We start from the raw sequence: 23233 nt of genomic DNA, 5'->3' as shown, positions 1-23233 counted from the left end.
AGTCATTAATGATTCAAAAGGTCATAGCCCCCATTTCGGATTTTGGCCTGAAAACAGACTGGGAATCAGCGTAGCTGTGGCAGGTAGTGAGTCACAAGCTCCTCAAAACTGGCTGTAATCAGCAAACTCCTTGAAGTTTCCAAAGGTAGCCCGACTTAAACTACTGTATGACTGAATCTCACACAGGGTGTCAGTTCATAGGGTTCTGTGTATACATGAAAATCGCATATACCTAAACCCCTGGAGCGGCCCCATGCCTAGTTTGGTAGGGGAGAGATAGCTCTCTGTATTCCCAGAGCTAGCACACTGAGCAGGACTTGCCCAGAAAGTAGTGCAAAGAGCTTAAAACCTCTTTTCACACAGGGTGAGCCCAAGCAGAGCTGGTGCAAAAACGGCTTTTAAGCTGTCCACTTTGTGCAATTCCATCCAGCACGCATGTGGCTGAAACTGTGTAGGTTGAATGCGTGTTAAATGCGCAGAAGGTGCAATTGGTTGATGTGAACAAAGGCATGCGTGTTACCATGCCCATGACTGCATCCAATGTTACATTCCCAGGCTGAGCACCAACTATGGTATCCAAGTCAGAACAGGCTGTTCACCTTGGCAAGGAGACTGTTTTGCAGTGGGGAAGGCAGTTCCCCAACAGATTCTATGCAGTCACCTTCAAAGAAACACACACACAGGCCAGATGGGGTACCTGAATAGAGGAATGCAGCTGTGACAAAGTAATCTGACTCCACCTTTCCAACCTTTCTCCCCCTAGCCTGCTGAGGTATCACAAATCCTAAAGTGAAGGCTCCTAAGTCTTACTGTTAATTGCTTCTGCCAAGCTGTAAGCAGCCCAAATCATTTTTTTTTATTAGAAAGAAAGAGGGGTTTTATTTGTATTAGACAACGTGAAAGTCTATTCCTGACTCTTCGCTGCCATATTCTCTCAGTGTCAACTGGATAATCCCATTTACTTGTTCCACATGCTGTTGTTTTAAACAGACAGACACACACTTCTCTGTTCTCCAGAGTACACTTTGGTCACCAAAAACATTCCACAGATCCTAGTTTTCAATCTTAAAAATCTATCTAAGGGGTGGTGGTAGAGGAGATTACTTCAATGGGTGGAATCAGTGAATATTTACGAAGAAGCCACAATGCCCAGGAATTCCACTCTCATGCTGACTGGGATGATTAAGATGACAAAGACTGGTTCCTGATTGTGTGACCAAGTTCAAAATCAATTACCTCCAAAGTCATCACCATTTTCTGCAAGCCTAAATTCCAGCAATATTCAATTGATCGACAGCAACAGCACAATTTTACCTGCCTGCATCAGTCCAAGGTACTCCTTAGTGTAATGACCCACATGCTTAAAAGTCATGCCTCACACAAGCTTGTAGTCCCCAACCTGATCTTATCTCTCCTTCATTTTATTCACCATCCTACTCTTTCATTCTTATTTACTTATTTTTGCTCACCTGTTCATTTTACTGATGTAGTGTTTTCCTTTATTTCTCCTTCCTATATATATCGTCACCTCATTTCCTCTATTTTGCATGGTTATTTCCTGGCTGGGGCCCTCAAGAAGCAGGCCACAGCACTTTCACCTCACATCAGAGACCCTGCAGGCATCTCACCCTGCTTAGACCTGCAGTGGTGCCTCATCACCAGGGAGAGAGTGTCAGATGGTCACATCAACCAGAGCTAGGGAATGGAAACCAGAAGACATGATCCATTGCCATGGGACTGGAAGAGTATCAAGGGCATTTGAGGAATGGGTTCATGTTTTTGAAGCAAAGGCGTTGTTAATGGAGCGCAGTGCCTGGGGGGCAGTCTCTGGAGAGGGCTACAAACTCATCCTGCAGCCGCTTCAAAAAGTGTGTCTTATAGAGCTTCAATTATCCTAATTCCATGCAGTGCACACTTCAAATGTCAAAAAGGCCACTTGAAAAATATGGAATGAAATAAGCAAGATGTAAGTGATCACATGGGGGATCAAGTACTTTCAAATTATGCCACATACTACTTCCAGAGAGTGCTGCAAGCTACTGGATTTTTCGCTCCATAAGATGCACTTGACCATAAAACGCACCTAGTTTTTAGAGGGGGAATGCAAGAAAAAAAATATTCTTTAAGGAAGCGCTGAGCAGAGCCTGTATGCATCCCAGGCTCTGCTCCCTTTCACAAGCCACGTGGAGCGTGTGTGCGGCACTTGCAGGCTTTTCCCCGAGGAGGGAGAAGGGCAGCCCATCACTGACTGGCTGCCCTTCTCACTCCTCGGGGAAAAGCCCCCAAGAGCTCCACGTGGCTCTTTAAAGGGAGCGCGGCTCGGGGGCTTTTCCAGGAGACGGGGGAAGGGACTGAGGGGCTAAGCCAGAAGCTAGAACCTCCCTCTCGCTGTTCTGGGTTCTTGGGATAGCCGTGCAAAGCCTCCTCAGGGCAGCGGGATGAAGGCTCCCACTGCCCTGAGGAGGCTTCACACAGCTATCCCAAGAACCCAGAACAGCGTGAGGGAGCGCTGTGCAGCAATCCCTCTTGCTGTTCTGGCTTCTGGGATAGCTGCGCAGCCTGCATTCGCTCCATAAGACGCACACACATTTCCCTTACTTTTTAGGAGGGAAAAAGTGTGTCTTATAGAACGAACAAGATGGTATTTGTCAGATTGTCGGCTGCAACTGAAACAGTAACAGGCACATACAAGTGCTTCTCCTCTGCTTGCAAAACTAAGAAAAGTGGGCCACAAGATTTGGTGTAACCTGCAATAACTTGCCCTGGAAAGAGAGCCCAGCCAAGAAATTAATAGGGAAATATTCCTAATTGGAAAGAACAAGTTCACCTCCTTTTGCGGGGAGGGCACCAGGGCAGGCCTGCCCCTATGAGTAATCCAATGTTAGCCATAATAAATAAAACTAGAGGGCTCAAAGGCTTGGGCTAGTAGACTATTATTTCACAGTGGAAGGTTCATACTATTCTCTCTCTCATTATGTTTGAAAAATGCAGGCACCACACAAGCATCCACCTGAGTTGCAAGAGAAGTCTCTGAGAATCAGAAGCATTTCTCTGCCCTCAACCCAGCAGTAAACCTCTGAGTGTACACCACACTCAAAGCTATTCCTGAAAGAACCCCCCTTTAGTAAAATGGGGAAGAGTTGTGAAAGTGAATCCATTAGAAAAGGGAGGCATCACTGTCATCAGGCTGTGCAGTACATAATGAAAACTTCAAAAGGTGGCTTCTGCTCAGAACTAAAAATTCCCATAAGCAAACAACAGAGATCAAAAGCAGAGGGGACAGAAATCCTAAAGGACCCAACTCAGAGCCTGTGGAACTCTTAGGGGTTTCTTCAAGTAACTAAGACCCTTGAGGTGGAGCAGAAAAAATAGGAGCATGTTGACAGGAGAGTGAAATGATCAGGAGGAAGGCATGGAATGGAAAGCTTGGCTAAGAAGAATGTTTACAAAACAACGACTTTTCAGCTTTCTGTATAACTAGAGGTAAAAGTCAATTATACTGAAGTGTACACAATTGGTCCCAATTAAGTAAATACAGTGACAAAGAAATGGGCTGCATTGACAATTATGCTGCTTTAGCTACCCCTATCCCAGTTGCCTACCAACTGTGTCTCAGGTGATCACACAGGTGTGGCACCAAGCAGGTGCATGGACAAGGGCCAGTATTACACATCCTCATTCCAGAGAGTGAGAGTCACCCTCACCACCACCTCCTGTTAATTAGAAACAAGAAGTGAGACTGCGGGAGACATACACATATTCTTAGCATGAGCTCAGCTTCCCAGCTCCTAAGGCAACGGAGTCGTACAGGCGAAAGGCATAATGGAAATTGCTCCTATGACCCGGTGATGCAAGGCAAAAGCTCATTTTCAGCAACCACTTGCCATTTTAAGAAAGGAGTTTAAGCTGTAACCACAGCCCATGTGATCAATTGAAGTTCAAAACTGGAACACCAGAACACATTCAGACAGAAATAAAAATAATAATATAATAATAATAATAATTTGCTGGGCCAAATTCTCCAAAGTGAATCAAACACAGTATGATCGCATGTGATGTGGGGAATTCAATTCCAAGAGTTCTGCATATACATGAAATTCATGTATACCCAAACTCTTTGAGCCACCCCTGTGGCTAGCATGTGATGGGAAGAGAGAGATTCCCCAGCACTCCCCAACAAGCAAGGCAGAGAGCTTAAAAGCTCTTTCCAAGCCAGGAAACCCCAAGTGGACTTGAGATAGCTCACTCTCTAGAGCATGAGACCATTCATCTCTGGGCCATGGGTTCGAGCCCCATGTTGGGCAAAAGATTCCTGGTGGTTCCCAAAACTTTTCAGGCAACTACCCACTCAGTTTCATAAACTCGCCCCCAGTGTCCTCTGCCCTATTATTCATAATAGCAGTTCTCACTAAGCGACCCACTAAGGAATAAAATTCAAAACCGAGACAATGAATTGCACCTTAATTCAAAATGCGATTAAAACTATTCCGTTAAATTAATTCAACAAAACGGATGAACTTCTGGTAGTCATTTACACCTCCAGGGACCCCCCTGCCACACCCTTGCCTCTTAGTGCCCCCGCCTTCGTAATCCCACTGCCTCCCCAGTGCATAGATGTCAACTTTCAGATTTGAAAATAAGGGATCAGCAGCCTCACCTGTCCCAGGGTCAGTCTACGGGATATCTAACAATCCGGGATAGCAGCGGGAAACGGTGCTGGAATAAGGGAATTTCCCGCAAAAAAAGGGAAGGTTGACACCTATGCCCCAGTGGGCAGCGCTGCCCACTTGGGAAACCTAGATAATATTTACACACCCATTGTGAAAGTGCTAGGCAGGCCCCAAAGCCTACCCAGTACAGTTCTACTCCCATCGCAAGAGCCAGTGACCCAACACAAGCAGGAATTTAGGAGTTATAGTTCAGCTCCATTCCTTTTGCTTTGCTCCTTAGCGATCCGGGTCCTGCTCTTTCCTCTCTGTTGTTAGAAGCCCCATCCCACAAATATCCCAAGAATGCTTCAACGTCATCTTCATTTATTTGAGTGGTTTTTGCCATTCCTCTGCTTATTTAGCCCAGGCCTCTCTTTCTGCTCTGGGGTCCCAGTTAATGAAAACCACATGAGATCACAATGTGAGTTTGCCTAGTGCTCAAATCAATGTCATCTGCATTAATGGGGGGGGGGGGAGCATTTTTTAGCATATCGTTTTTAACAAGGATCAAAAATGTCAAGCAGTGCGCACAGAGATTTAGATAAGGGCACAAATTTATCCACCTATCCATGCCCCCTCTCCCCTGTCCCAGCCACTGTAATATACTTTTGCAGAAATGCCAGCTGAGATGATAATTGTGCTTAGCACTGAAAGCCCTTTTATTATGGCCGAAGTGCTTCGCAGTATATTATCTCACTAATCCTGACAACTGCTCTGTAAGGGAGACCAATATTATAATTATTGTAGATGACCTGCTGATAGGGTGGCCCTTTGTACATTGCCAAAAAGGGAAAAAGAGAAGAGGGTGCAGATTTACATAAAATTTGCATGTGCTAATTACAAAAAAACCCCACAATTTTTGTAATAATAGCTATGATCTGAACAGCAACACACCTTAGCGCTGCTGTGAACAGGCGACCTGTGTTGCTTACTCAGCCTGATGCCCAGCTGCAAACTAGGGATCAGACCTCCCTGATCTCTCCTTTTGGGGATCTTTAAACTGGATTCGCAGTGGATAGCCTTGCCAGCCACACACACATACACACACACAATGTTTGTAGAGAACTGACCTCTGTAAAGTAAGACACACGGCTGCTCTGTCAGGTGAGTCAAAGACAGGGCAGGAGCCTAGTCTTAACTAAGGCCCCCAATGAGTGGACGGCAAAGGCAAGGTTTGAACAGGGGACACAAGTTCTCAGCCACTATTAGCACAGGGTGGCATTTAGGTTGGCCCTAATGTGGTGAATGGATTCTTTGATGACTCTGCTGGATTTGGTCACAGAACTCTCAATTTTCAAATTTATATTTGTGACCTACTTTTTACTCAGCGCTTATACCACTGTGAAGTTGTAGAACTGAAAAGCAGGATACACACCCTGTCTCAAGTAATCAATTACTTGTTGCAGTCTCCCCACGAGTAGTGTGCGTATCCCTTGCCCAGGGTATGTGAAAGGGTTTCAAAGGGCACACAGCAGAACTTTTTAATTTTACTTTAGTATAACTCTTTATTATATACTAATAAATTGATGCCACATATTGTAATTGGTCCGGTCTAGATAAAACAGTACAGTGGTACCTTGGTTCTCAAACTTAGTCTGTTCCAAAACCAAGGCGTGCTTTCCTATAGAAAGTAATGCAAAATGGATTAATCCGTTCCAGACTTTTAAAAACAAGCCCTAAAACAGCAATTTAAAATGAATTTTACTATCTAACAAGACCATTGATCCATAAAATGAAAGCAATAATCAATGTACTGTACAGGGTGGATTTGATTTAAATCAAATCGATTTAAATCACGATTTAAATCACTAGTCAGTAAGGCTTGATTTAAATCAATTTTCTTTCTTTCTGGTATAATCTTAATATTTACAACCATATGAAGGTTTCATTTTTGAAAAAATAAATTTTCAGAGTAGTTTTTACAGTTATATCAAAAATTACTGATTTGATATACTATTAGAAATACATAGACAGATAATTATGAAATTATGGTGAGGTTTAATGAGCTAACTGTTTATATTTGGACAATATTTCTGCTGTACTTTTTTGGAAGGAGAAAAATAATCATTTCCTTAATAACCATTTAAACAATTTATTTAACTGGTGATAGTCGTTGTTTGGATGAGGGCTTTTTAAAAAAAATTTTTTTTGGGAAATATTTTGAAAATAGGGACAACATTTGCCCTCCTCCAGTCTGGAGGGCCAGAAAGTGGGAGAAGCAACAAGAGGAACAGCCATTTTAGATCTGGTCCTAACCAATGTTGATGACCTGGTTAGTGGGGTAGAAGTGGAAGGATCATGGCTCTGCTCTGCCTCCACAGTTGGGGGCAGCAATGCTTCTGAATGCCAGCTGCTGGACACCACAGGAGAGGAGACAGTGCTCTTGTGCTCAGGTCCTGTTTGCAGGTATCCCATGGGCATCTGGTTGGGCACTGCGGGGACAGGATGGTAGACTAGATGGGCAACTGGCCTGATCCAGCAGGGCTCTTGTTATGTTCCTACATTCAAATCAGTAGTAATTAAAATGTTGTACAGTACTTGAAATATACAGGTCATCCCAGCGTGCGGATCAGGCAGGCCAAGAAGCAATTAGTTCTACTTTTTGAGTCACCATATTACATCTGGCTCCAGTTGGCAGACTTCAATGTTACAGTAGACACAAACACACCCTTCAAGCCTCGCTGCAGGCCAGAGATGGGGAACATGCTTCACTCCAGATGTAGTTCAACAACATAATGGTAGTCGTAGTTAACTACCATTATCCCATAGCACTACCCAGGAGAAAGGGGGTTGGAGCCCAACCACAACTGGAGGGCCAGAGATGGGGAACATGCTTCGCTCCAGATGTAGTTCAACAACATAATGGTAGTCGTAGTTAACTACCATTATCCCATAGCACTACCCAGGAGAAAGGGGGTTGGAGCCCAACCACAACTGGAGGGCCAGAGATTTCCCATGCGTACTGCTGGGCAGAGAGGTGTGCTCAGGGCAATTTTCTCTTCGTTAATTTTTTTTTGAGGGTAAACTACATTTTTTAAAGGGTCAAACTCTCTATTCCCCATCACTTGAATCTAACAAGTCCTTAAACTAGGATTAGATTGGACTGATGGCACCAGTTCTGGAGATCTGATTAGTCACATGCTAGCATAACCATGGAACAGGAGGAACTAATTTCTGTCTTAATCAGAGATCTTTGCAACTATGAAACCTAGCACTCTAGCTCAGTGGTTTCCAAAGTGGGTAGCACTGCCCCCTGGGGAGGATAACCTAGGGGGCTCTAAGAGGCAAGGGGGCCAAAGGGGGGCCATTAGAGGTGTAAATGAATATCAGATTTGAAAAGCTGGTATCGCTGGATCAAGTTCATCAGTTTTCTTGAATTAATTAAACTAAACAGTTTCAACAGGATTGTGAATTAAAGTGGTTATTGTTTTGAATTTCATTTATTATCTTCCTTAGTGGGTAGTGCAAGGGGAATAATGCTTTTTATGTGTTGCGTAGTGGGTTCTGGGGATGTGTTTATGGAACCAACAGGGTGGGGGTGCAAAGAAGTTGGGGAACCACTGGTCTAGTTCTTCACTTGTTTGTTCTGAGTGAAGGGAGAAAAAATAATGGGTCAAACTCACAGCACAACCTGCCTTGTAACTCACAGGAACATGCAGTGTTTAAGTCTTTTATGGGTTGCACTGAACTGCAAAGGTGGAATAAGATCTGTTCATTCCAATGCAGTTTCATTTTAGTCTTGTAAGCAAGAGTGAGATGTTAACGTCAGTTCTCAAATACCTTGGATGCAACAGCCACTTTGAGGGTTGCTGTTGCTGTTTACAATCAAGTGGCATGTAAATTTTATGAATTTGCAGGGCCTACCATGCTGCTACATAAGGGTCATAAACACACTTGATATTCAGACACCACACCAAGTCAAACCATGAGTTTAGCATGAGTATACGGACTCAGGGAGAGGAGACTGCAGTCACTTCATTCCTTTCTGGTTGTTCTGCCATTATGCCTCACTGAGCTAAGCCATGGTTTGCCATAGCATGTGGTCTTACTTTGGACTTGTGATGTAGTTCTCCAAAACAAACCATGAGCCACAAACAATAGGATAAGCCTTGGTTGCACCACGCGGGTGGCAGGGCTTGCCGATCAGAAGGTCGGCGGTTCGAATCCCCGTGACAGGGTGAGCTCCTGTTGTTCGGTCCATGATCCTGCCAACCTAGCAGTTCAAAAGCACGAAGTGCAAGTAGATAAACAGGTACCGCTCTGGCGGGAAGGTAAATGGCGTTTCCGTACGCTGCTCTGGTTCGCCAGAAGCAGCTTAGTCATACTGGCCACATGACCCAGAAGCCATCTGCGGACAAAAACCGGCTCTCTCGGCCTAAAGAGCAAGATGAGCGCGCAACCCCAGAGTTGTCCACGACTGGACCTAACATTCAGGGGTACTGTCAGGGGTTCAGGGAGAGAGGCACAGATGAGGGAGGAGACTGAGAGCGAGGGGGAAGAATCCCGGAACGAGGAGGAAGAGGATGACAATGACTTGAGGGTTTCCATGAGTCTTTCAAGTGAATCGGAGGTTTCCCAAAAGGGGGCGCCCGTGGTCAGGCCAAGGGGAGTTACAGGGGGGACTCGTCAGGAGCAGGGGAGCAGCAGGGGAACCCCGAGTGGGAGTTGGAGATCGGGGCCGGCTTCCCCGCCGGAACGGAGTGAAGGGGGTGGAGTTCCCAGTGTGACAGGCGAAGCAGAGCAGGAAGCAGAGAGGGGAAGGAGATCGGGGCAAGACGTCCTGCCGGAAGGGGCGGAGAGCAGTACAGAGAGTAGTATAACTGTCAAGAGGAAGGTCAGGGGTAGCGAACGCGCGCCAAGTTCAAATGTGGAGGCGCGCGGAAATGCGGAGAGCCCGGAGGAGGAGCCTGGTCCCAAAGCACGGAGGAGGGGGGAGCAGGCGTCTGGGGACTCAGCGTCAGGGGAAAGCAGGAGGGAAGGAACCCAGGGGGGCAGAAAGACCCTGCGGAAAAGGAAGGACAGGAAGAGGTGGACTAGCACAAGCCTCTTAAACTGGTGTAGAGGCGGGACTGATTCAGAGGGGACTTCAGCGGTCTAAGCGTAACAGACGTGGGGCTGTGCGCCTCGGCTGTGGAGCAAACAATGTACTTCAATAAAGACTTTTGTAAATAAAGTGGACTTGGCGTTGGTCTCTTGTGAGCTGGGACCTGAGGCGGCCCTGACAGGTACCTTTACCTTTACCTAAGGAAACTAAACCAAAAGCCCAGATTTAAGTGGTACACTAAGCTAAACCATAGCTTAACTCCTTCCAACTTCCAATTCTATGATTCAACACAGCAGCAAAAAAAGCAGGGAGGCCACATCCTCCTCTATGGGAGCCTGCACACAAAATAAGTCATGGTTTGGCTTATCAGGATATACAAACCAGATCATGCTGTTATCCGTACCTCACTAAAAATTAACCTATGTGGGGTGATATGAGAGGGAAGTATCAGCCCTGCTGTAAACTTCAGTGGAATACAAAAGATCAGAAAAAATCAAAGTGAGGCTGAAGAGACATTGGGGGCAGGGAGCAGAACTCGCCCCAACCAAAGATTTTAACACAGTTAACAATGCCTATGTAGGGCTAATTTTGCACCATTTAAAAAAAAATGTTTACACAAATCTGCATGTGTAAAAATATTTCTGCCTACATACTTTGCTTTTGATCATACAAGCAGGTTGTAGCAATGATTTTTTTGGATAAGATGTTTCCTCCTCTGGGAGAGAAAAGGGACAATGGTTCTCTCAATGATACTTCCACTCTCTATTTTTTAATATCTGCATTAAAAATTATGAGTTATATCGAACCAAGTTCTACTCAGAATAAACCCACCGGAAATAATGCACTTGTTAGTCCTGCCTGTTATTTTTAATGGGTCTACTTTGAGTATAACTGATCATCATCATCATCATCATCATCATATATTTATACCCTGCCCATCTGGCTGGACTTCCCCAGCCACTCTGGGTGGCTCCCAACATAATATTAAAAACATAATAGTAATAATAATAATAATAATAATAATAATAATAATAATAATAATAATAATAATAATATTTATACCCCACCCTCCCTGGGGTGCTAACCCCACCCTCCCTCAGGGCTGCTAACACCAGTAAAATTACAATAAAAACATAATATGGGGGGGGGGGCAATTTAAAATACAGGTTAAAAATGCAATTTAAAATGCAGCCTCATTTTAAAAGTAGCCCATGGATCAAAACCGTAAGGGGAGGAAAAACATAAGGGTCAGACTGAGTCCAAACCAAAGGCCAGGCAGAACAGCTCTGTCTTGCAGGCCCTGCGGAAAGATATCAAGTCCCGCAGGGCCCTAGTCTCTTGTGACAAAGCGTTCCACCAAGTCAGGGCCCATACTGAAAAGGCCCTGGCCCCAGTTGATACCAATCTAACCACCTTGCGATTTGGGACCTCCAAAGTGTTGTCATTTGTGGACCTTAAGGTCCTCCGCGGGGCATACCAGGAGAGGCGGTCCCATAGGTACATGGGTCCTAGGTTGCGTAGGGCTTTAAAGGTCAAAACCAGCACCTTAAACCTGACCCTGTACTCCACCGGGAGCCAGTGCAGTTGGTAAAGCACTGGGTGAATGTGATCCCGCAGCAAGCACCCCGTAAGGAGCCTCGCCGTGGCATTCTGCACCTGCTGGAGTTCCTGGGTCAGCTTCAAGGGCAGCCCTGAATAGAGCGAGTTACATAGAGCAAGCCTGGAGATGACCATCACATGGATCACTGTGGCCAGATCAGGGTGAGAAAGGTAAGGGGCCAACTGCTTAATACGGCGGAGATAGAAAAATGCCACCTTTGCTGTGGCTGCAACCTGTGCCTCCCTGGAAAGGGAGGCGTCGAAGGTTACACCCAAGCTCTTGACAGAAGGCGCTGGCACTAATTGGGCCCCCGTAAGAGATGGGAGTTGGCCCCCCAACCCTATGTCATCCTGACCCAGCCAGAGGACCTCTGTCTTCGAAGGATTTAACTTCAACTGGCTCCCACGCAGCCATCCAGCCACAGCTTCCAAGCATCTGGTCAGTGTGTCCAGGGCCGAGTCAGGGCGGCCATCCATCAACAGATAAAGCTGGGTGTCATCAGCATATTGATGATAACCCAGCCCAAAGCATTAAAAACATTAAAAACTTCCCTAAACAGGGCTGCCTTCAGATACAACCCTGTCTCTTTACCCATTTTGTTTCTTCTTTGCTTCGCAGTTGATTGGGGATACCTTCCATAGTTTAAAATTGATTAATTTGGGCCACTGCCCCCTTGATTCCATAAGCTCATCCCCAAGGCTCCTTACCCTATAAAAAGCATTATTCAGAATAGCGGTTTACAGCAGCCACTAAGGAAGATAGCAACACAATGAAATCCCAAACAGTGACAACTAATTACACATTGATTCAAAATCCAGTTAAAACTATTGAGTTTAACTAATTCAATAAAACTGATGAACTTGAACAAGTGATGCCAGCTTTTCAAAGCCTGATAGTCATTTACACCTCCAGTACCTTCCTAGTGCCCCCTAAGTAATCCCACCACCTCCTGGGGGCAGTACCACTCACTTTGGAAACCAGTGACTTAAGTTGTAAAATGCTTCACCCTTAGTGCTGGTATCAGTTAGGTAGTACCATCACTGCTTCACCATCAATGGGACAAGGCAAGTGACCACATAGGCTTGACCTGGGAGTTTACTGGCTCTGCAAAGGGTCAACAGTCTGGATTCTGCAATCACAATGATTTGCACGCAAACCACATGAAACAAATGAGGATGCTCATGCCTCCATCCCGCCCATCCAGCCAGACCCTTCCAATCCCATCCTGTCCAAGAATCCCAGGAGCACAGCACTGGAAGGAGCCAGCTTGTGTCACACCCCACCGTGGGAAACTGAGAAGCTAACTGGAGGGGTGGAGCACCCGTTCCACGGCATTCCTCCTTTGCCCTGTGACACAGCCTGGGAGCAATAAGAGATGGAACCACAGGACGTAAAGGCAGACATGCTTTGCCTGAGCATGGTGTATGCAGGCACCATGTGTGCTATATACACAGCCAAGTAATGTATTGGTGCTACTTCAGGTGAACATTGAGTTGTGGCTGATCAGTACTGTTAGCAAAAGAAATAAAACATCTAATTGCAAGTGAATGTGGTTTCATGCTCTTAGGCTTGGTGCACTCTTTAGATCAGTGTTTCTGGAGAAAAGCCTGAAGTGTTTGGTTATTTGTTCAGTTGTACTTTAATTTCATCTGTACTTGAAAACAGTTGACAAAAACGAACTGGAAAAACTGAAGACGAAATAATACATAATTGCAAGGAATGTGGTTGCTCTGCTCCAGTATTGACCTGACACACAGCACTACCAAAATATATGCTTGGGTCTATTTCCACCCACTTAAAGAATGCCCATTAAAGAGGTACTGAAAAGTCATACTGCTCACTTATGTTTGCTTGACAGCAAAGCACAGAAAGCAGTTCCTGAAGAAGTATAAGAGGCAAGAACAACTGGGCCCTCTGCTTAATTATAGATGGAACTGATTTGGAACAGAGGAAGCCAGGAATTAATGATAAACAATTCAAATTCAAAATCAGCACTCAAGTTCTACTATCCAGTTGCCCCTTTAACTAATGTTACTTTCCATCCCAATATTATTGCAAGAAAGGATGATGTGGTTCAGTTTACATATTGGCCAGTGTGGTGTAGTGGTTAGTGTCTTGGATCATGACCTGGGAGAGACTAGGGTTCAAATCTCCACTTGCCCATGAAGCTCATTGGGGTTGACCCCTGGGGGCCAGTCTCAGTCTAATCTAGGGTTTTTCTGGGAATTAAATGAGGAAGGGATGAATTATGTGTGCCACCTTTGGCTCCTTGGATAAATAAGTGGGGGATGTAAATGCAATAAAATAAATAATACAGAAAAAGTTAAGAGTGGCAAAATAAAGTATTAGTTGTCATTGTTCTCATTGGGCAGCAAAGACTGACAAGCCCACTTGGAGAATAACTTGATAAATCTAACTGGGCTAAAACTTTAAAAATCCATCAGGTTCCACACCAGGTAGCTCCTGCATATCTTCCCCCATGTTAAGTAAAATTACGAATTGCCAGAGAAGCCACTTTCGTCTTAAGGGTGTTGCTGTCGCAGGGAAACAAAAAGTGCATAACTTTTCATTCCTGGCACACACACAGGCCCGTGAGAGAGAAGGAATACTGGAAGGAACTTGATTTCCCAGTTGCAAAACCCCTTCACCAGCCTTTTGCCTTCAACATGCAGGAATTATATACTTTTGTTTTCAAAAAGTTGGGTTAATATATATAACATATATATTGCCCAAGAAACCAAACCTGTGCGCGTCCCAGCATCACAGGAGGCGGAGGTCCAAAGGGGCGGAAACGGTGCCGCTGGAGAAAAGCAAGGGTGGGGTGGTAGGGGCGTCCGTCCCGACGACTCAGTTTGTCGCGTGCGAAAAGGCTGGAAAAGGGGCGCTTCTTCTGCACAGTCTCAGCGGGAGCTGCTGCCGCTGCCCGGGGGACAGGCAGAAGCGTGCAGGCGGCCCATCCCCGCGTTCCCGGGGCGGCAAGAAAGATTCGCTTGCCTGCTGCTGGTGCCAAACTCCAGAGCGCCGCTCTCCCCTTGCGCGCAGGCGTTCAGCGCTCCGCCCGCTAACGAGGAAACATGGCCGGGGAGGGAGGGAGCAGTGGGAGCGGAGTGCCTCCGGGAAGCGGAGAGACTCAGCCCCTCGCTTGCCTAGGGGAGCCTCAACCAAGGAGGGAGAGCGCGCTCAGCGCCGCCGCAGCCTTGCCAAGCGCCCCATCTCCATCGCCTTTGCGCGCTCGGGACGCGCCCTCCTCCCGAAGACTTTAAAGCAACAGCAGCCGCTTTGGAAACCAAAGGCTTGGAAGGAGAGGCAGGCAGGAAGGTCTGCCCAAAGCCACACGCCGCCTGCTCACTGGCCCGAGCCGGCCCAGCTGCAGATTTCCGTTGGCTGCCCGGCCTGCCAGTCGCGCTCATTGACGAAGAGGGAGAGGGAGGGAGGCGAGACACGGTTCTTTTGTCATCTCTGGCTTGTGCAGCAGAAAGAGTTGCAAAAGAGCCCGGTCTCAGGCAGCGCCTCTCCGGAGTAGGTTTTGCAAAAGGCTCCTGATTTTGCTGCAGGATCTTGTCCCGCGTTAACGCAGAGTTAAGTTCCACAAGGAACCAGAGGATCTCACACAGAAGACCCAAAGCCATCTTCCTCGCACGGATTCACACACATTAAGTTCAGCAATTCTTACAAACAACCCTGCCGGGTAGGCAAGCATTACCTACTGACAGGCCCCTTGTGGCCAAGTGCAGTCGAGGCCACACAGTGAAGTCCTGGCAAAGGTTGGAGTTGCAATTAGGACTTTGCAGCACAGTACTTCACTGCCATGTCCTGTCAAGTTCCCATGATGTGCCCTTTTCAATCCCAAATGAAACAAAGGGCACCTTTCCACCATACATTTAAACCACTAGGAGGCCACTTTAAACCATCATGGCTTCCCCCAAAGAATTCTGAGAGATGGAGTTTATGAAGGGCACTGAACAGTTGTTAGAAGACCCTCCCCGCCAATTCCCCTCCCAGAGCTACAGTCCCAAGTATACTAGAATCAGAGGTGTACCTAGGCTCCTTTGTGCCCTTGGCAAAGAACTGTAATGGCGCCTCTGAAGCTGGGAGAGACCATGGACAAGAAACTAAAAAAGTTTGCTTTTCAGCACCTTTCATGCTCCGCCACTTACTTCCTCCACAGCCATCAGGGTCAAACTGAATAATGCAAGGGCCACTGGGAACAAGGTTTAAGGAACCAAAGGCGAGGAGTGGCCTGAAAAGGTTTGGGAACCACTGGTCTAGTGAGATGTACCAATGGGACAGTTTTGGATGTTGCTCTTAACAAAAAACCAGGACTGGCTGAAGACATTGTGCTCTGTGGTGAGCGACAGGATGCCAGCCCTTTCCATTCCATATGCAGAAGCCAATTTGCCTGGCAGCTGTATCAGACTTCAGCATGGTCTGCCCCTCTCCACCCAAGGACAGCTGTCTAGCTTAGGCACACCACTTCCCTGACCCTCAACTTCACTCTGCCTGATCCTGGGGTGGGAAACCTCTGACTCACCACATGTTGCTGGGCTAGATTACATCGTCTCTGACCATTTATCATGGTGGCTGAGGCTGATCAGGGTTGAATTCCAACCAACAGCTAAAGGGCCACAGGTTCCTCATCCCTGACTGGCTAGGAATCCAGGCTGATATGTTTGTTGGTAATTTATTTTTTTATTGAGATATGTTTTAAATAAAGAAAAATGTTAAAGTACATATAACACATCAACAACCACAACTGGGGTACATTTCAGCAGGTAAATCAACAAAGGGCAGAGGATCAAGAATTGGGGGTGTGGGGGGGAAAGGGTCACCTCAGGGAAGAGGCAAGTAATGACACGCAAAGTACAGTGAGAATCTGAAGGGAGGGGGCTCCTTGTTGATGTAACACAAATGAAAACCTTTTGACTGAAAAAGGTGACTTGCATTTAAGTCCCCAGATTTGTGGACTATGTCCTGTAAGTTTCTTGGCCACTGCCATTTGCCATACCCCGTTCCACCACCCTGCCAAAGAAAAATGGGCATGAGGCCTCCAGTGGTGCGCAACTTCAATGGAATCGTAGAATCACAGAATTGTAGTGTTGGAAGGGATCCCGAGGGTCATCTAGTCCAACCCCCTGCAATGCAGGAATCTCAACTAAAGCATCTGTGACAGATGGCCACCTAACCTCTATGTAAAAACCTCCAAGCAAGGAGAGTCCACAACCTCCAGCGGTTGACCATTTCAGACTGGTTACAGTTAACCAATAGCACAATCAAAACTTTGTACAAAGTGTTATGCATATTTTCTGGAAAAAATGAAATTTGGGGTAAACCTGGGGGAACAAGGTATTTCAATGAATGTTTCTAACCAGCATTTGTCAACCCATGCCTTGAGGTCTGCTGGGAGGGCTGCTACAGCTTATTCTGCAGCGGCTGACAGCAGGGCCTTCTTGCTTATATAGGCACTATGGCTGTAGAAATCCTTTCCATTGAAGGGACACTTGACTCCCCCACCAATGTTTCCTCAACAATAATTGAAGATGTACTTGTTCTGCTTGGCCTTTGGGAATTGGTTGGCTTAGTCTGTTCACCATTACTCATGCAGGCACTGGTGAAGATTGGTGGAAAATCTGTGAGCTTTGATCATTTGAATGTTGAATCTGGTATCATTGCAATGCATAAACAGGTAAAGGTACCCCTGTCCGTACGGGCCAGTCGTGTCCGACTCTAGGGTTGTGCGCCCATCTCACTTAAGAGGCCGGGGGCCAGCGCTGTCCAGAGACACTTCCGGGTCACGTGGCCAGCGTGACAAATGCATACCCTCGTCTTAAATTGGGAATTTTGAACATAAGAAGAGCCTCCTGGATCAAGCCAACAATGGCCCAGTCAACATCTGGTCCAGCATCCTGTTCTCACTGTGGCCAACCAGATTCCCCAAAAGGAAGCCCACAAGAAAGCCCTCTACCCTTCTGTGGTTTCCAGCAACTGGTATTCATAAGCATTTGTTGCTTCTGACCATGGAGGCAGAGCATAGTCTTCATGGCTACTATTTACCTATAGCCTTATGCTCCCCCATTAATGTGTCTAAGCCTCTTTTAAAGCCATCTAAGTGCCTCCTTTGGGAGAGAGTTCCATAGTTTAATTCTGCTCTGCATGAAGAATGACTCTCTTTCATTCGTGTCCTGAATTTTCTAATATCCAGCTTCATTAGATGTCCACGCGTTCTAGTGCTATGAGAGAGGGAGAAAACTTTTCGCTATCCACTGGTAATGTAAAGATATTATTAGGTTAAAATGATGGTGGTGGTCAGGAAAGCCCTGACTGAAAGACAGCTCTAGGAAGTTCTGGAAAAGAGGCACTGGTTCCTTTACCCTTTTAGAAACAGTTCTCTTGTACTGTACTGTAATAGCTCTTGTGTGACCAGTTTCCTTTAATTTCAGGAGAGCAGGAATGCATTGCGTTTTCTAACCAAACAAAGCCAGACACGACAACTTGAGCTGAACAGGAAAGGAGCAAGGAAAGGAGCAGGACATCCCAGGTTCCCTTTGCCAAATGTTCCTCCTTCCCTCCCCCCACTCCGTGAGCTGCAGCAGCACACTCTTGAGGGCCTGCCAGATAAAGGAAGCTTGCGATTTTCCATGAATAGATCACACTACAATGTCAGAATACAGGAAACAGCGCAGGAAAGGGCTAGTAAAAGCCACTAAATTGTAGTGCATTTCTCAAGCCAAGTTACACAACTGAGCAAAAGGTTATTTCTGGTCCACGGAAAGAACAGAGAACACAAAGGCTACTCTGCAAACAAATTGGAAGGCTCCAAAATGCCTTTTTTGTTGCCATTGCCTCCCATAGGAATGTGGCTGGAAAGAGCTCTATCTCAGGTTATTAAGAAGCTGTGCAACAGGGATGGTGCTGAACAAAAGGGTACCCTAAAAGTCTTCTGTCAGTGAAAGAACAGGAGACTGCAGCCATCTGTATTAAATTTCCATAGAAGGATGTTTGTTGCACAGTGAAGACCACTGAAAAGAGGATCTGCAGAATTTTTCTCCTTAAAAACCCTGGAGCTGCAAAGTGCACGGGAATCTTCACTAGTTCAAAAACATGCCACAAGAGATTAACTCAAGCTCATTTGTTAAAATGGATTAAAAGTCACAGAAATAACCCATAAATTCCCAATACACCACTCCCTATTTGTCTATATCAAATACAACCAGGATAATAATAGGACACTGTACTATTTTCAGGTAGGATGCAAACACATACAGTACCAGCAAATTCAGGGTGTGCAGTTACAGTTGATTGGGAGGTCTTGTGCAACAAATCCGCTTCTCTAAAAGATCAGCCATTTTGCGATAAGGAAGGTGGCAGAAAAATGCACTGGAGAGTGTGGGACTACACTTACTTAGCACCACACTGTCTAACCTCCCTGCAAACAAATCAGGATAAAGGCTCCACATACAGGTCATCGGGAAGCACTTTTACATTCTCTTCTTCCTGTCTCCCAAGTGGGTGAAGACAGTTATCAGGTGGCTTTAATATACATAGCTGCAAAATCTTGTTGCACATCTGGATGCTACCTTCAAGGTTCTTGGTGGGGATTAAGGAAGTCTGAGACCTATGACCTGCGTGCATCTCTAGAGCCATTCAAATACCCAGCAGTTCAATAAATACTTCTCCATATAGATGTGCAGCCTATACTAGAACCTCAGAATCTACCAGCTGGAGACAGGTGTAAAAAAACACGCTGTTACGATTGAAAAAACAGTGCTGAAGTCAGTTAGGCTGGCAAGCACACAAGGCCTTCTTGGTGGTGGCTCTGCAGTAATGCAACTCTCTTTCTGTTACCATTCATTGGCCCCTCCAGCTCTAACATTCAACAAAGCCTTAAACACGTGCATTTGTTACTATTACCTTAAAGAGAGTTTAGGTGATCCAGTTTGGTTTCTCTCATACACATCTTTGTCTGTATCCATACTCCATGTTCTGCCTAATGCTCTGTTGCTTTATCTCCCTTCTCTGAGCTTCGTGAGTTCTTGGCCCGAAAAGCAACTAATAAATAAGCAGAATAATACATATTCTGAGTTGAGGAATTTTTATGCACCAGAACTGAACTGAACTTATACAGCCCTTTGACACAAAAGGCCACCCCCTGTTAGCATTCCTCATTACACCAGCATGGTGTCGTGACTAGAATGTTGATCTAAGACCTAGGAGAACAGGGTTCAAATCTCCCAGTGGTCCTGGGAGACCTTGCGGGGGGGGGGGGTCTGTCACTGCCTCTCAGCCTAATCTACCTCACAGGGCTGTTGTGGGTATTATATGAAGAAGGTGAGAACAATGGATGCCACATTGAGCTCCTTGGAGAAAAAAGCAGGATAGCAATGCAGTGAAATAAATAAAAAATAAATGTGGTCGTCTGTATCTTAGGTGGGAAAAGTTGTTTCATTGTTGCTCTTATAAAATGATTGGGTGTCACGATAAATCACTCAAGAGATCCATCAGCAGATCCCAATCTACCTTCCACACACCCTTGTGTTAGGTCCAAGGAAAACAAATTCAGTAGTTTGTATGGCTTTATTGGAGATTTGGACTGATCTTCTCCAACCTGATACCCTCCAGATAATTTGGTGGTCAGCTCCCATCTACCTTAGCCAGCACGGCAGGATCAAATCAACGCTTTCTAGGCATGATCCTGGGGACAAACCACACAAAAGGTGGTTGTTTTTTGTGCCAGACTTGTAAGCTTCCCAGAAATGCCTGGCTGGCACTTTTAGGAACAGAATAAGGTAAAGGTAAAGGTACCCCTGCCCGTACGGGCCAGTCATGGCCGACTCTGGGTTGCGCGCCCATCTCGCTTAAGAGGCCGGGGGCCAGCGCTGTCCGGAGACACTTCTGGGTCACGTGGCCAGTGTGACGAAGCTGCTCTGGTGAGCCGTTTACAGAAACGGTAAACGGAAACACCATTTACCTTCCCACTATAAAGCGGTACCTATTTATCTACTTGCACTTAAGAGTGCTTTCAAACTGCTAGGTGGGCAGGAGCTGGGACCGAACGACAGGAGCTCACCCCGCCGCGGGGATTCGAACTGCCGACCATGCAATCGGCAAGTCCTAGGCGCTGAGGTTTTACCCACAGCTCCACCCGCGTCCCTGGAACAGAATGCTCGATAGCTATTTGATCTAATATAGCAGGACCTTCTGCACACATTGGAAAAGCTCTTCCACTAAGCTGTGGCTCTTCCCCAGAACATGTCATGTACACTGATGGTGCTATGATGCTACTATGATGCTATAATGATGCCTACGATTAGTACCATGAAGTGGCTCTTGATTGTTTTGAGAGTCACTTTGTTGGAATCAGAGAAGGTAACAAGGAGTTCATAGGAGGCATAAATTTGCTTCGGCCATGTACAGGCCATGCTAGATGTTCTTGGTTCTAGAGAAAGTGCTGCTATCACAAGGGAAGCCTCCTTGAACAAGTTCGGAGAGTCTCTGCTGAATTCAAACCCTATTCAAGCCAGGAGAATGACCCACTTATGCAGATGCTTATTGTGATCAGAAACACAGCATTTATAACAACACAAAAGAAGAGCCCTGCTGGGTCAGGCCTATGACCCATCTAGTCCAGGACCCTCTCCTCACAGGGGCCAACCAGATGCCCCAAGGCGAAACCCACAAGCAGCATTCAAGCCTATGAGCCATTCTCCCCTCTGGGAATTCAGAAGCAATTCCCATCTGTGGAGGGAGAGCACAGCCATCATGGCCTTCTCCTCCATGAGTCGCTCTAATCCTGTTTTAAAGCCATCTAGGTTGGCGGGCAGCCACCACTGCCTCCTGTGGGAGCAAGTTCCATAATTTAACGCTATGTGCTGCATGAAGAGGTACTTTCTTTAAACTCCCCTGAATCTTCCAATGCTCAGCTTCATTGTATGCCCGCCAGGGTTATTACGAGAGACGGAGGAAAACTTTTCTCTATCCATTTCCCCCATGCTATGCATGATTTTATAAACTTCTGTCATGTATCCAACCCTACATACAAAGTGCAGGCAAGCAAAACTAAAGGTGGTTCTTCTCTTCCTGCCACTTTTATGCCTTGGAAAAGGTAAATGCAAATAGAAATGTAGCACCTCCTACTGGTGGTATGTGGCTCCACAGGCCTTTTTGAAAAGCCATCATAGGCCAGTTTTAAATGAAAACAAAAAACAAAGCTCTGCAATTACCCTTGCAAAATATTACTAATAATATCTGGCTACAGACCTGCTCCAACCCTAGGGACCTTGCAGCCATGTGTGTGTGTGTGTGTGTGTGTGTGTGTGTATACAAATTTCATGTTCACTAATGGTGTAATATTACACTATGTTCACTAATGGTGTAATATAAAGCTAAAGCAAAGTGGGCGTTCCTTTCTTGGTTTTGAAGGAAATGGTTTAAAGATATAATTTACGGGCAGATCTTGCAGCCAGCCTTGGTGCAGCAGGTGTTGGAATGGGAATGATATCGGGCACTGCCATTAATCCATCCAGCTCAGTATTGCCTGCACTGACTGGCAGCGGCTCTCTGGAGTTTTTCTCCCAATCCTACCTGAAGCTGCCAAGGACTGAATCTGGGGCCTTCTGCATGCAAACGAGACCTTCTTGCGCTAAGCTAACCCTACCCCCGATCTGCCTTTTATAAAATCTGTCCACCCAGCTCAGTATTGTATACACTGGCCGGCAGCAACTCTCCAGGGTTTCAGACCAAGGCTGTCCCCCAGAGGCCCAGACCTACCTGGAGAAAGTCCAGGGACAGAAGCTGGGACTTTCCACCTGCGCACGCTCTGCCATTAAGTTGCGCCCCATCCAAACACTTCTCCCCACAGCAGGCAGGCAAACCTTCCTTCTCCAACTCCCACACAGGCTCCTTCTGTTTTACTCGTCAGCAGCCACGAAGCCGCTCCGAGGGCGGATTAGAGGCGGCGGGTTCAACCTCCCTGCTCCCTTCCCGCCGCAGCTGCCCCAGACCCCGCTTGCAACGGGGGTTGCAAAGCAGCCATGCACGGCAGCTCACCGACTCCCACAAGCTCCCCCTTCCAGGAAACTGGCTGTTGCAAGGGCAGCAGCTGGACAAAGCCCCCCACCACGCGGCGCCTAGCTCCCTCCTATACACCTTACCGTGCGCCTTCGCCCTCGGAAGCCAGCATGGTTAACGAGGGCAGGCAGCCGCCCTCTTCCTCTCGTTAACTTTTATCAGCCAACTTCAGCTACGATCCTCAGCGTGCAGCTAGAAGATACGGTGAGCAGCAAAGGCTCTTGGGAAATGTAGTCCATTGCCCAGGACAACCTTTGCTGTCTCCTCGATTATGACAAGGCAGTGGATGCATCGCAGCAGCACCTCCACCAGGACCCACTTCTTATTTACCAGAAGTGCATTCTAAAGCAGACTTCACCAACCCAGGTGTCTTTTGGACGTCTTGGATGGACTACAACTCCCACCAGCCCCTGTCAGCAAGCACATCAGCCTGTGGGTGTTGTAACCCAAAACATCTGGAGGCCAGTAGAATGTTGATAATGATTATTAATTTCATTGCGTTTGCATCCCACCTTTCCTCCGAGGAGCTCAAGGTGGTGTACGTGGTCCCCTCCTCCCTCTCCATTTTAGCCTCACAACAACCCTGTGAGGTAGGTTAGGCTGAGAGGCAGTGACAGGCCCAAGGTCACTTTGAGGCCTAGTTCTAGCTGGCACACCACACCACAGGGTCTCTAGAAGGCTCTTGTTACAAGACTGCTCTAAGCACACATGGAGTGTGTGTGATCCTGTGCACATTTGGGAGTAAGCATCATTGAACCCAATAAGACTTGCTTGTGAACAGACATGCATAATGCTGTCACTCAAGAACAAAAGTAA

At 46.5% G+C, this 23233-nt stretch overlaps 1 protein-coding gene across 5 annotated transcripts in view; it reads right to left on the bottom strand.

Annotated features, from left to right (window-relative positions):
* Positions 1–22619, bottom strand: part of AMOT (angiomotin) — a 68147-nt gene extending 45528 nt beyond the window's left edge. The window contains exons 1-2 of one of the 5 annotated variants that reach the window (XM_028714264.2): positions 22501–22618; positions 19262–19399 (exon numbers count right to left, since the gene is read on the bottom strand). The gene's annotated coding sequence lies outside the window, so the exon portion shown is untranslated. Of the gene's footprint in view, positions 1–14096; positions 14657–19261; positions 19400–22117; positions 22352–22500 lie in introns of those variants that run through there. The other 4 variants (XM_028714263.2, XM_077922577.1, XM_028714262.2 and 1 more) reach the window with 4 other exon arrangements.
* Between the last annotated feature and the right edge of the window lie 614 nt (positions 22620–23233).

The sequence above is a fragment of the Podarcis muralis genome, chromosome Z (genome assembly GCF_964188315.1).
Source record: "Podarcis muralis chromosome Z, rPodMur119.hap1.1, whole genome shotgun sequence".
NCBI classification, from domain to species: domain Eukaryota; kingdom Metazoa; phylum Chordata; class Lepidosauria; order Squamata; family Lacertidae; genus Podarcis; species Podarcis muralis.
This window is presented reverse-complemented; position numbering and strand designations above follow the sequence as displayed.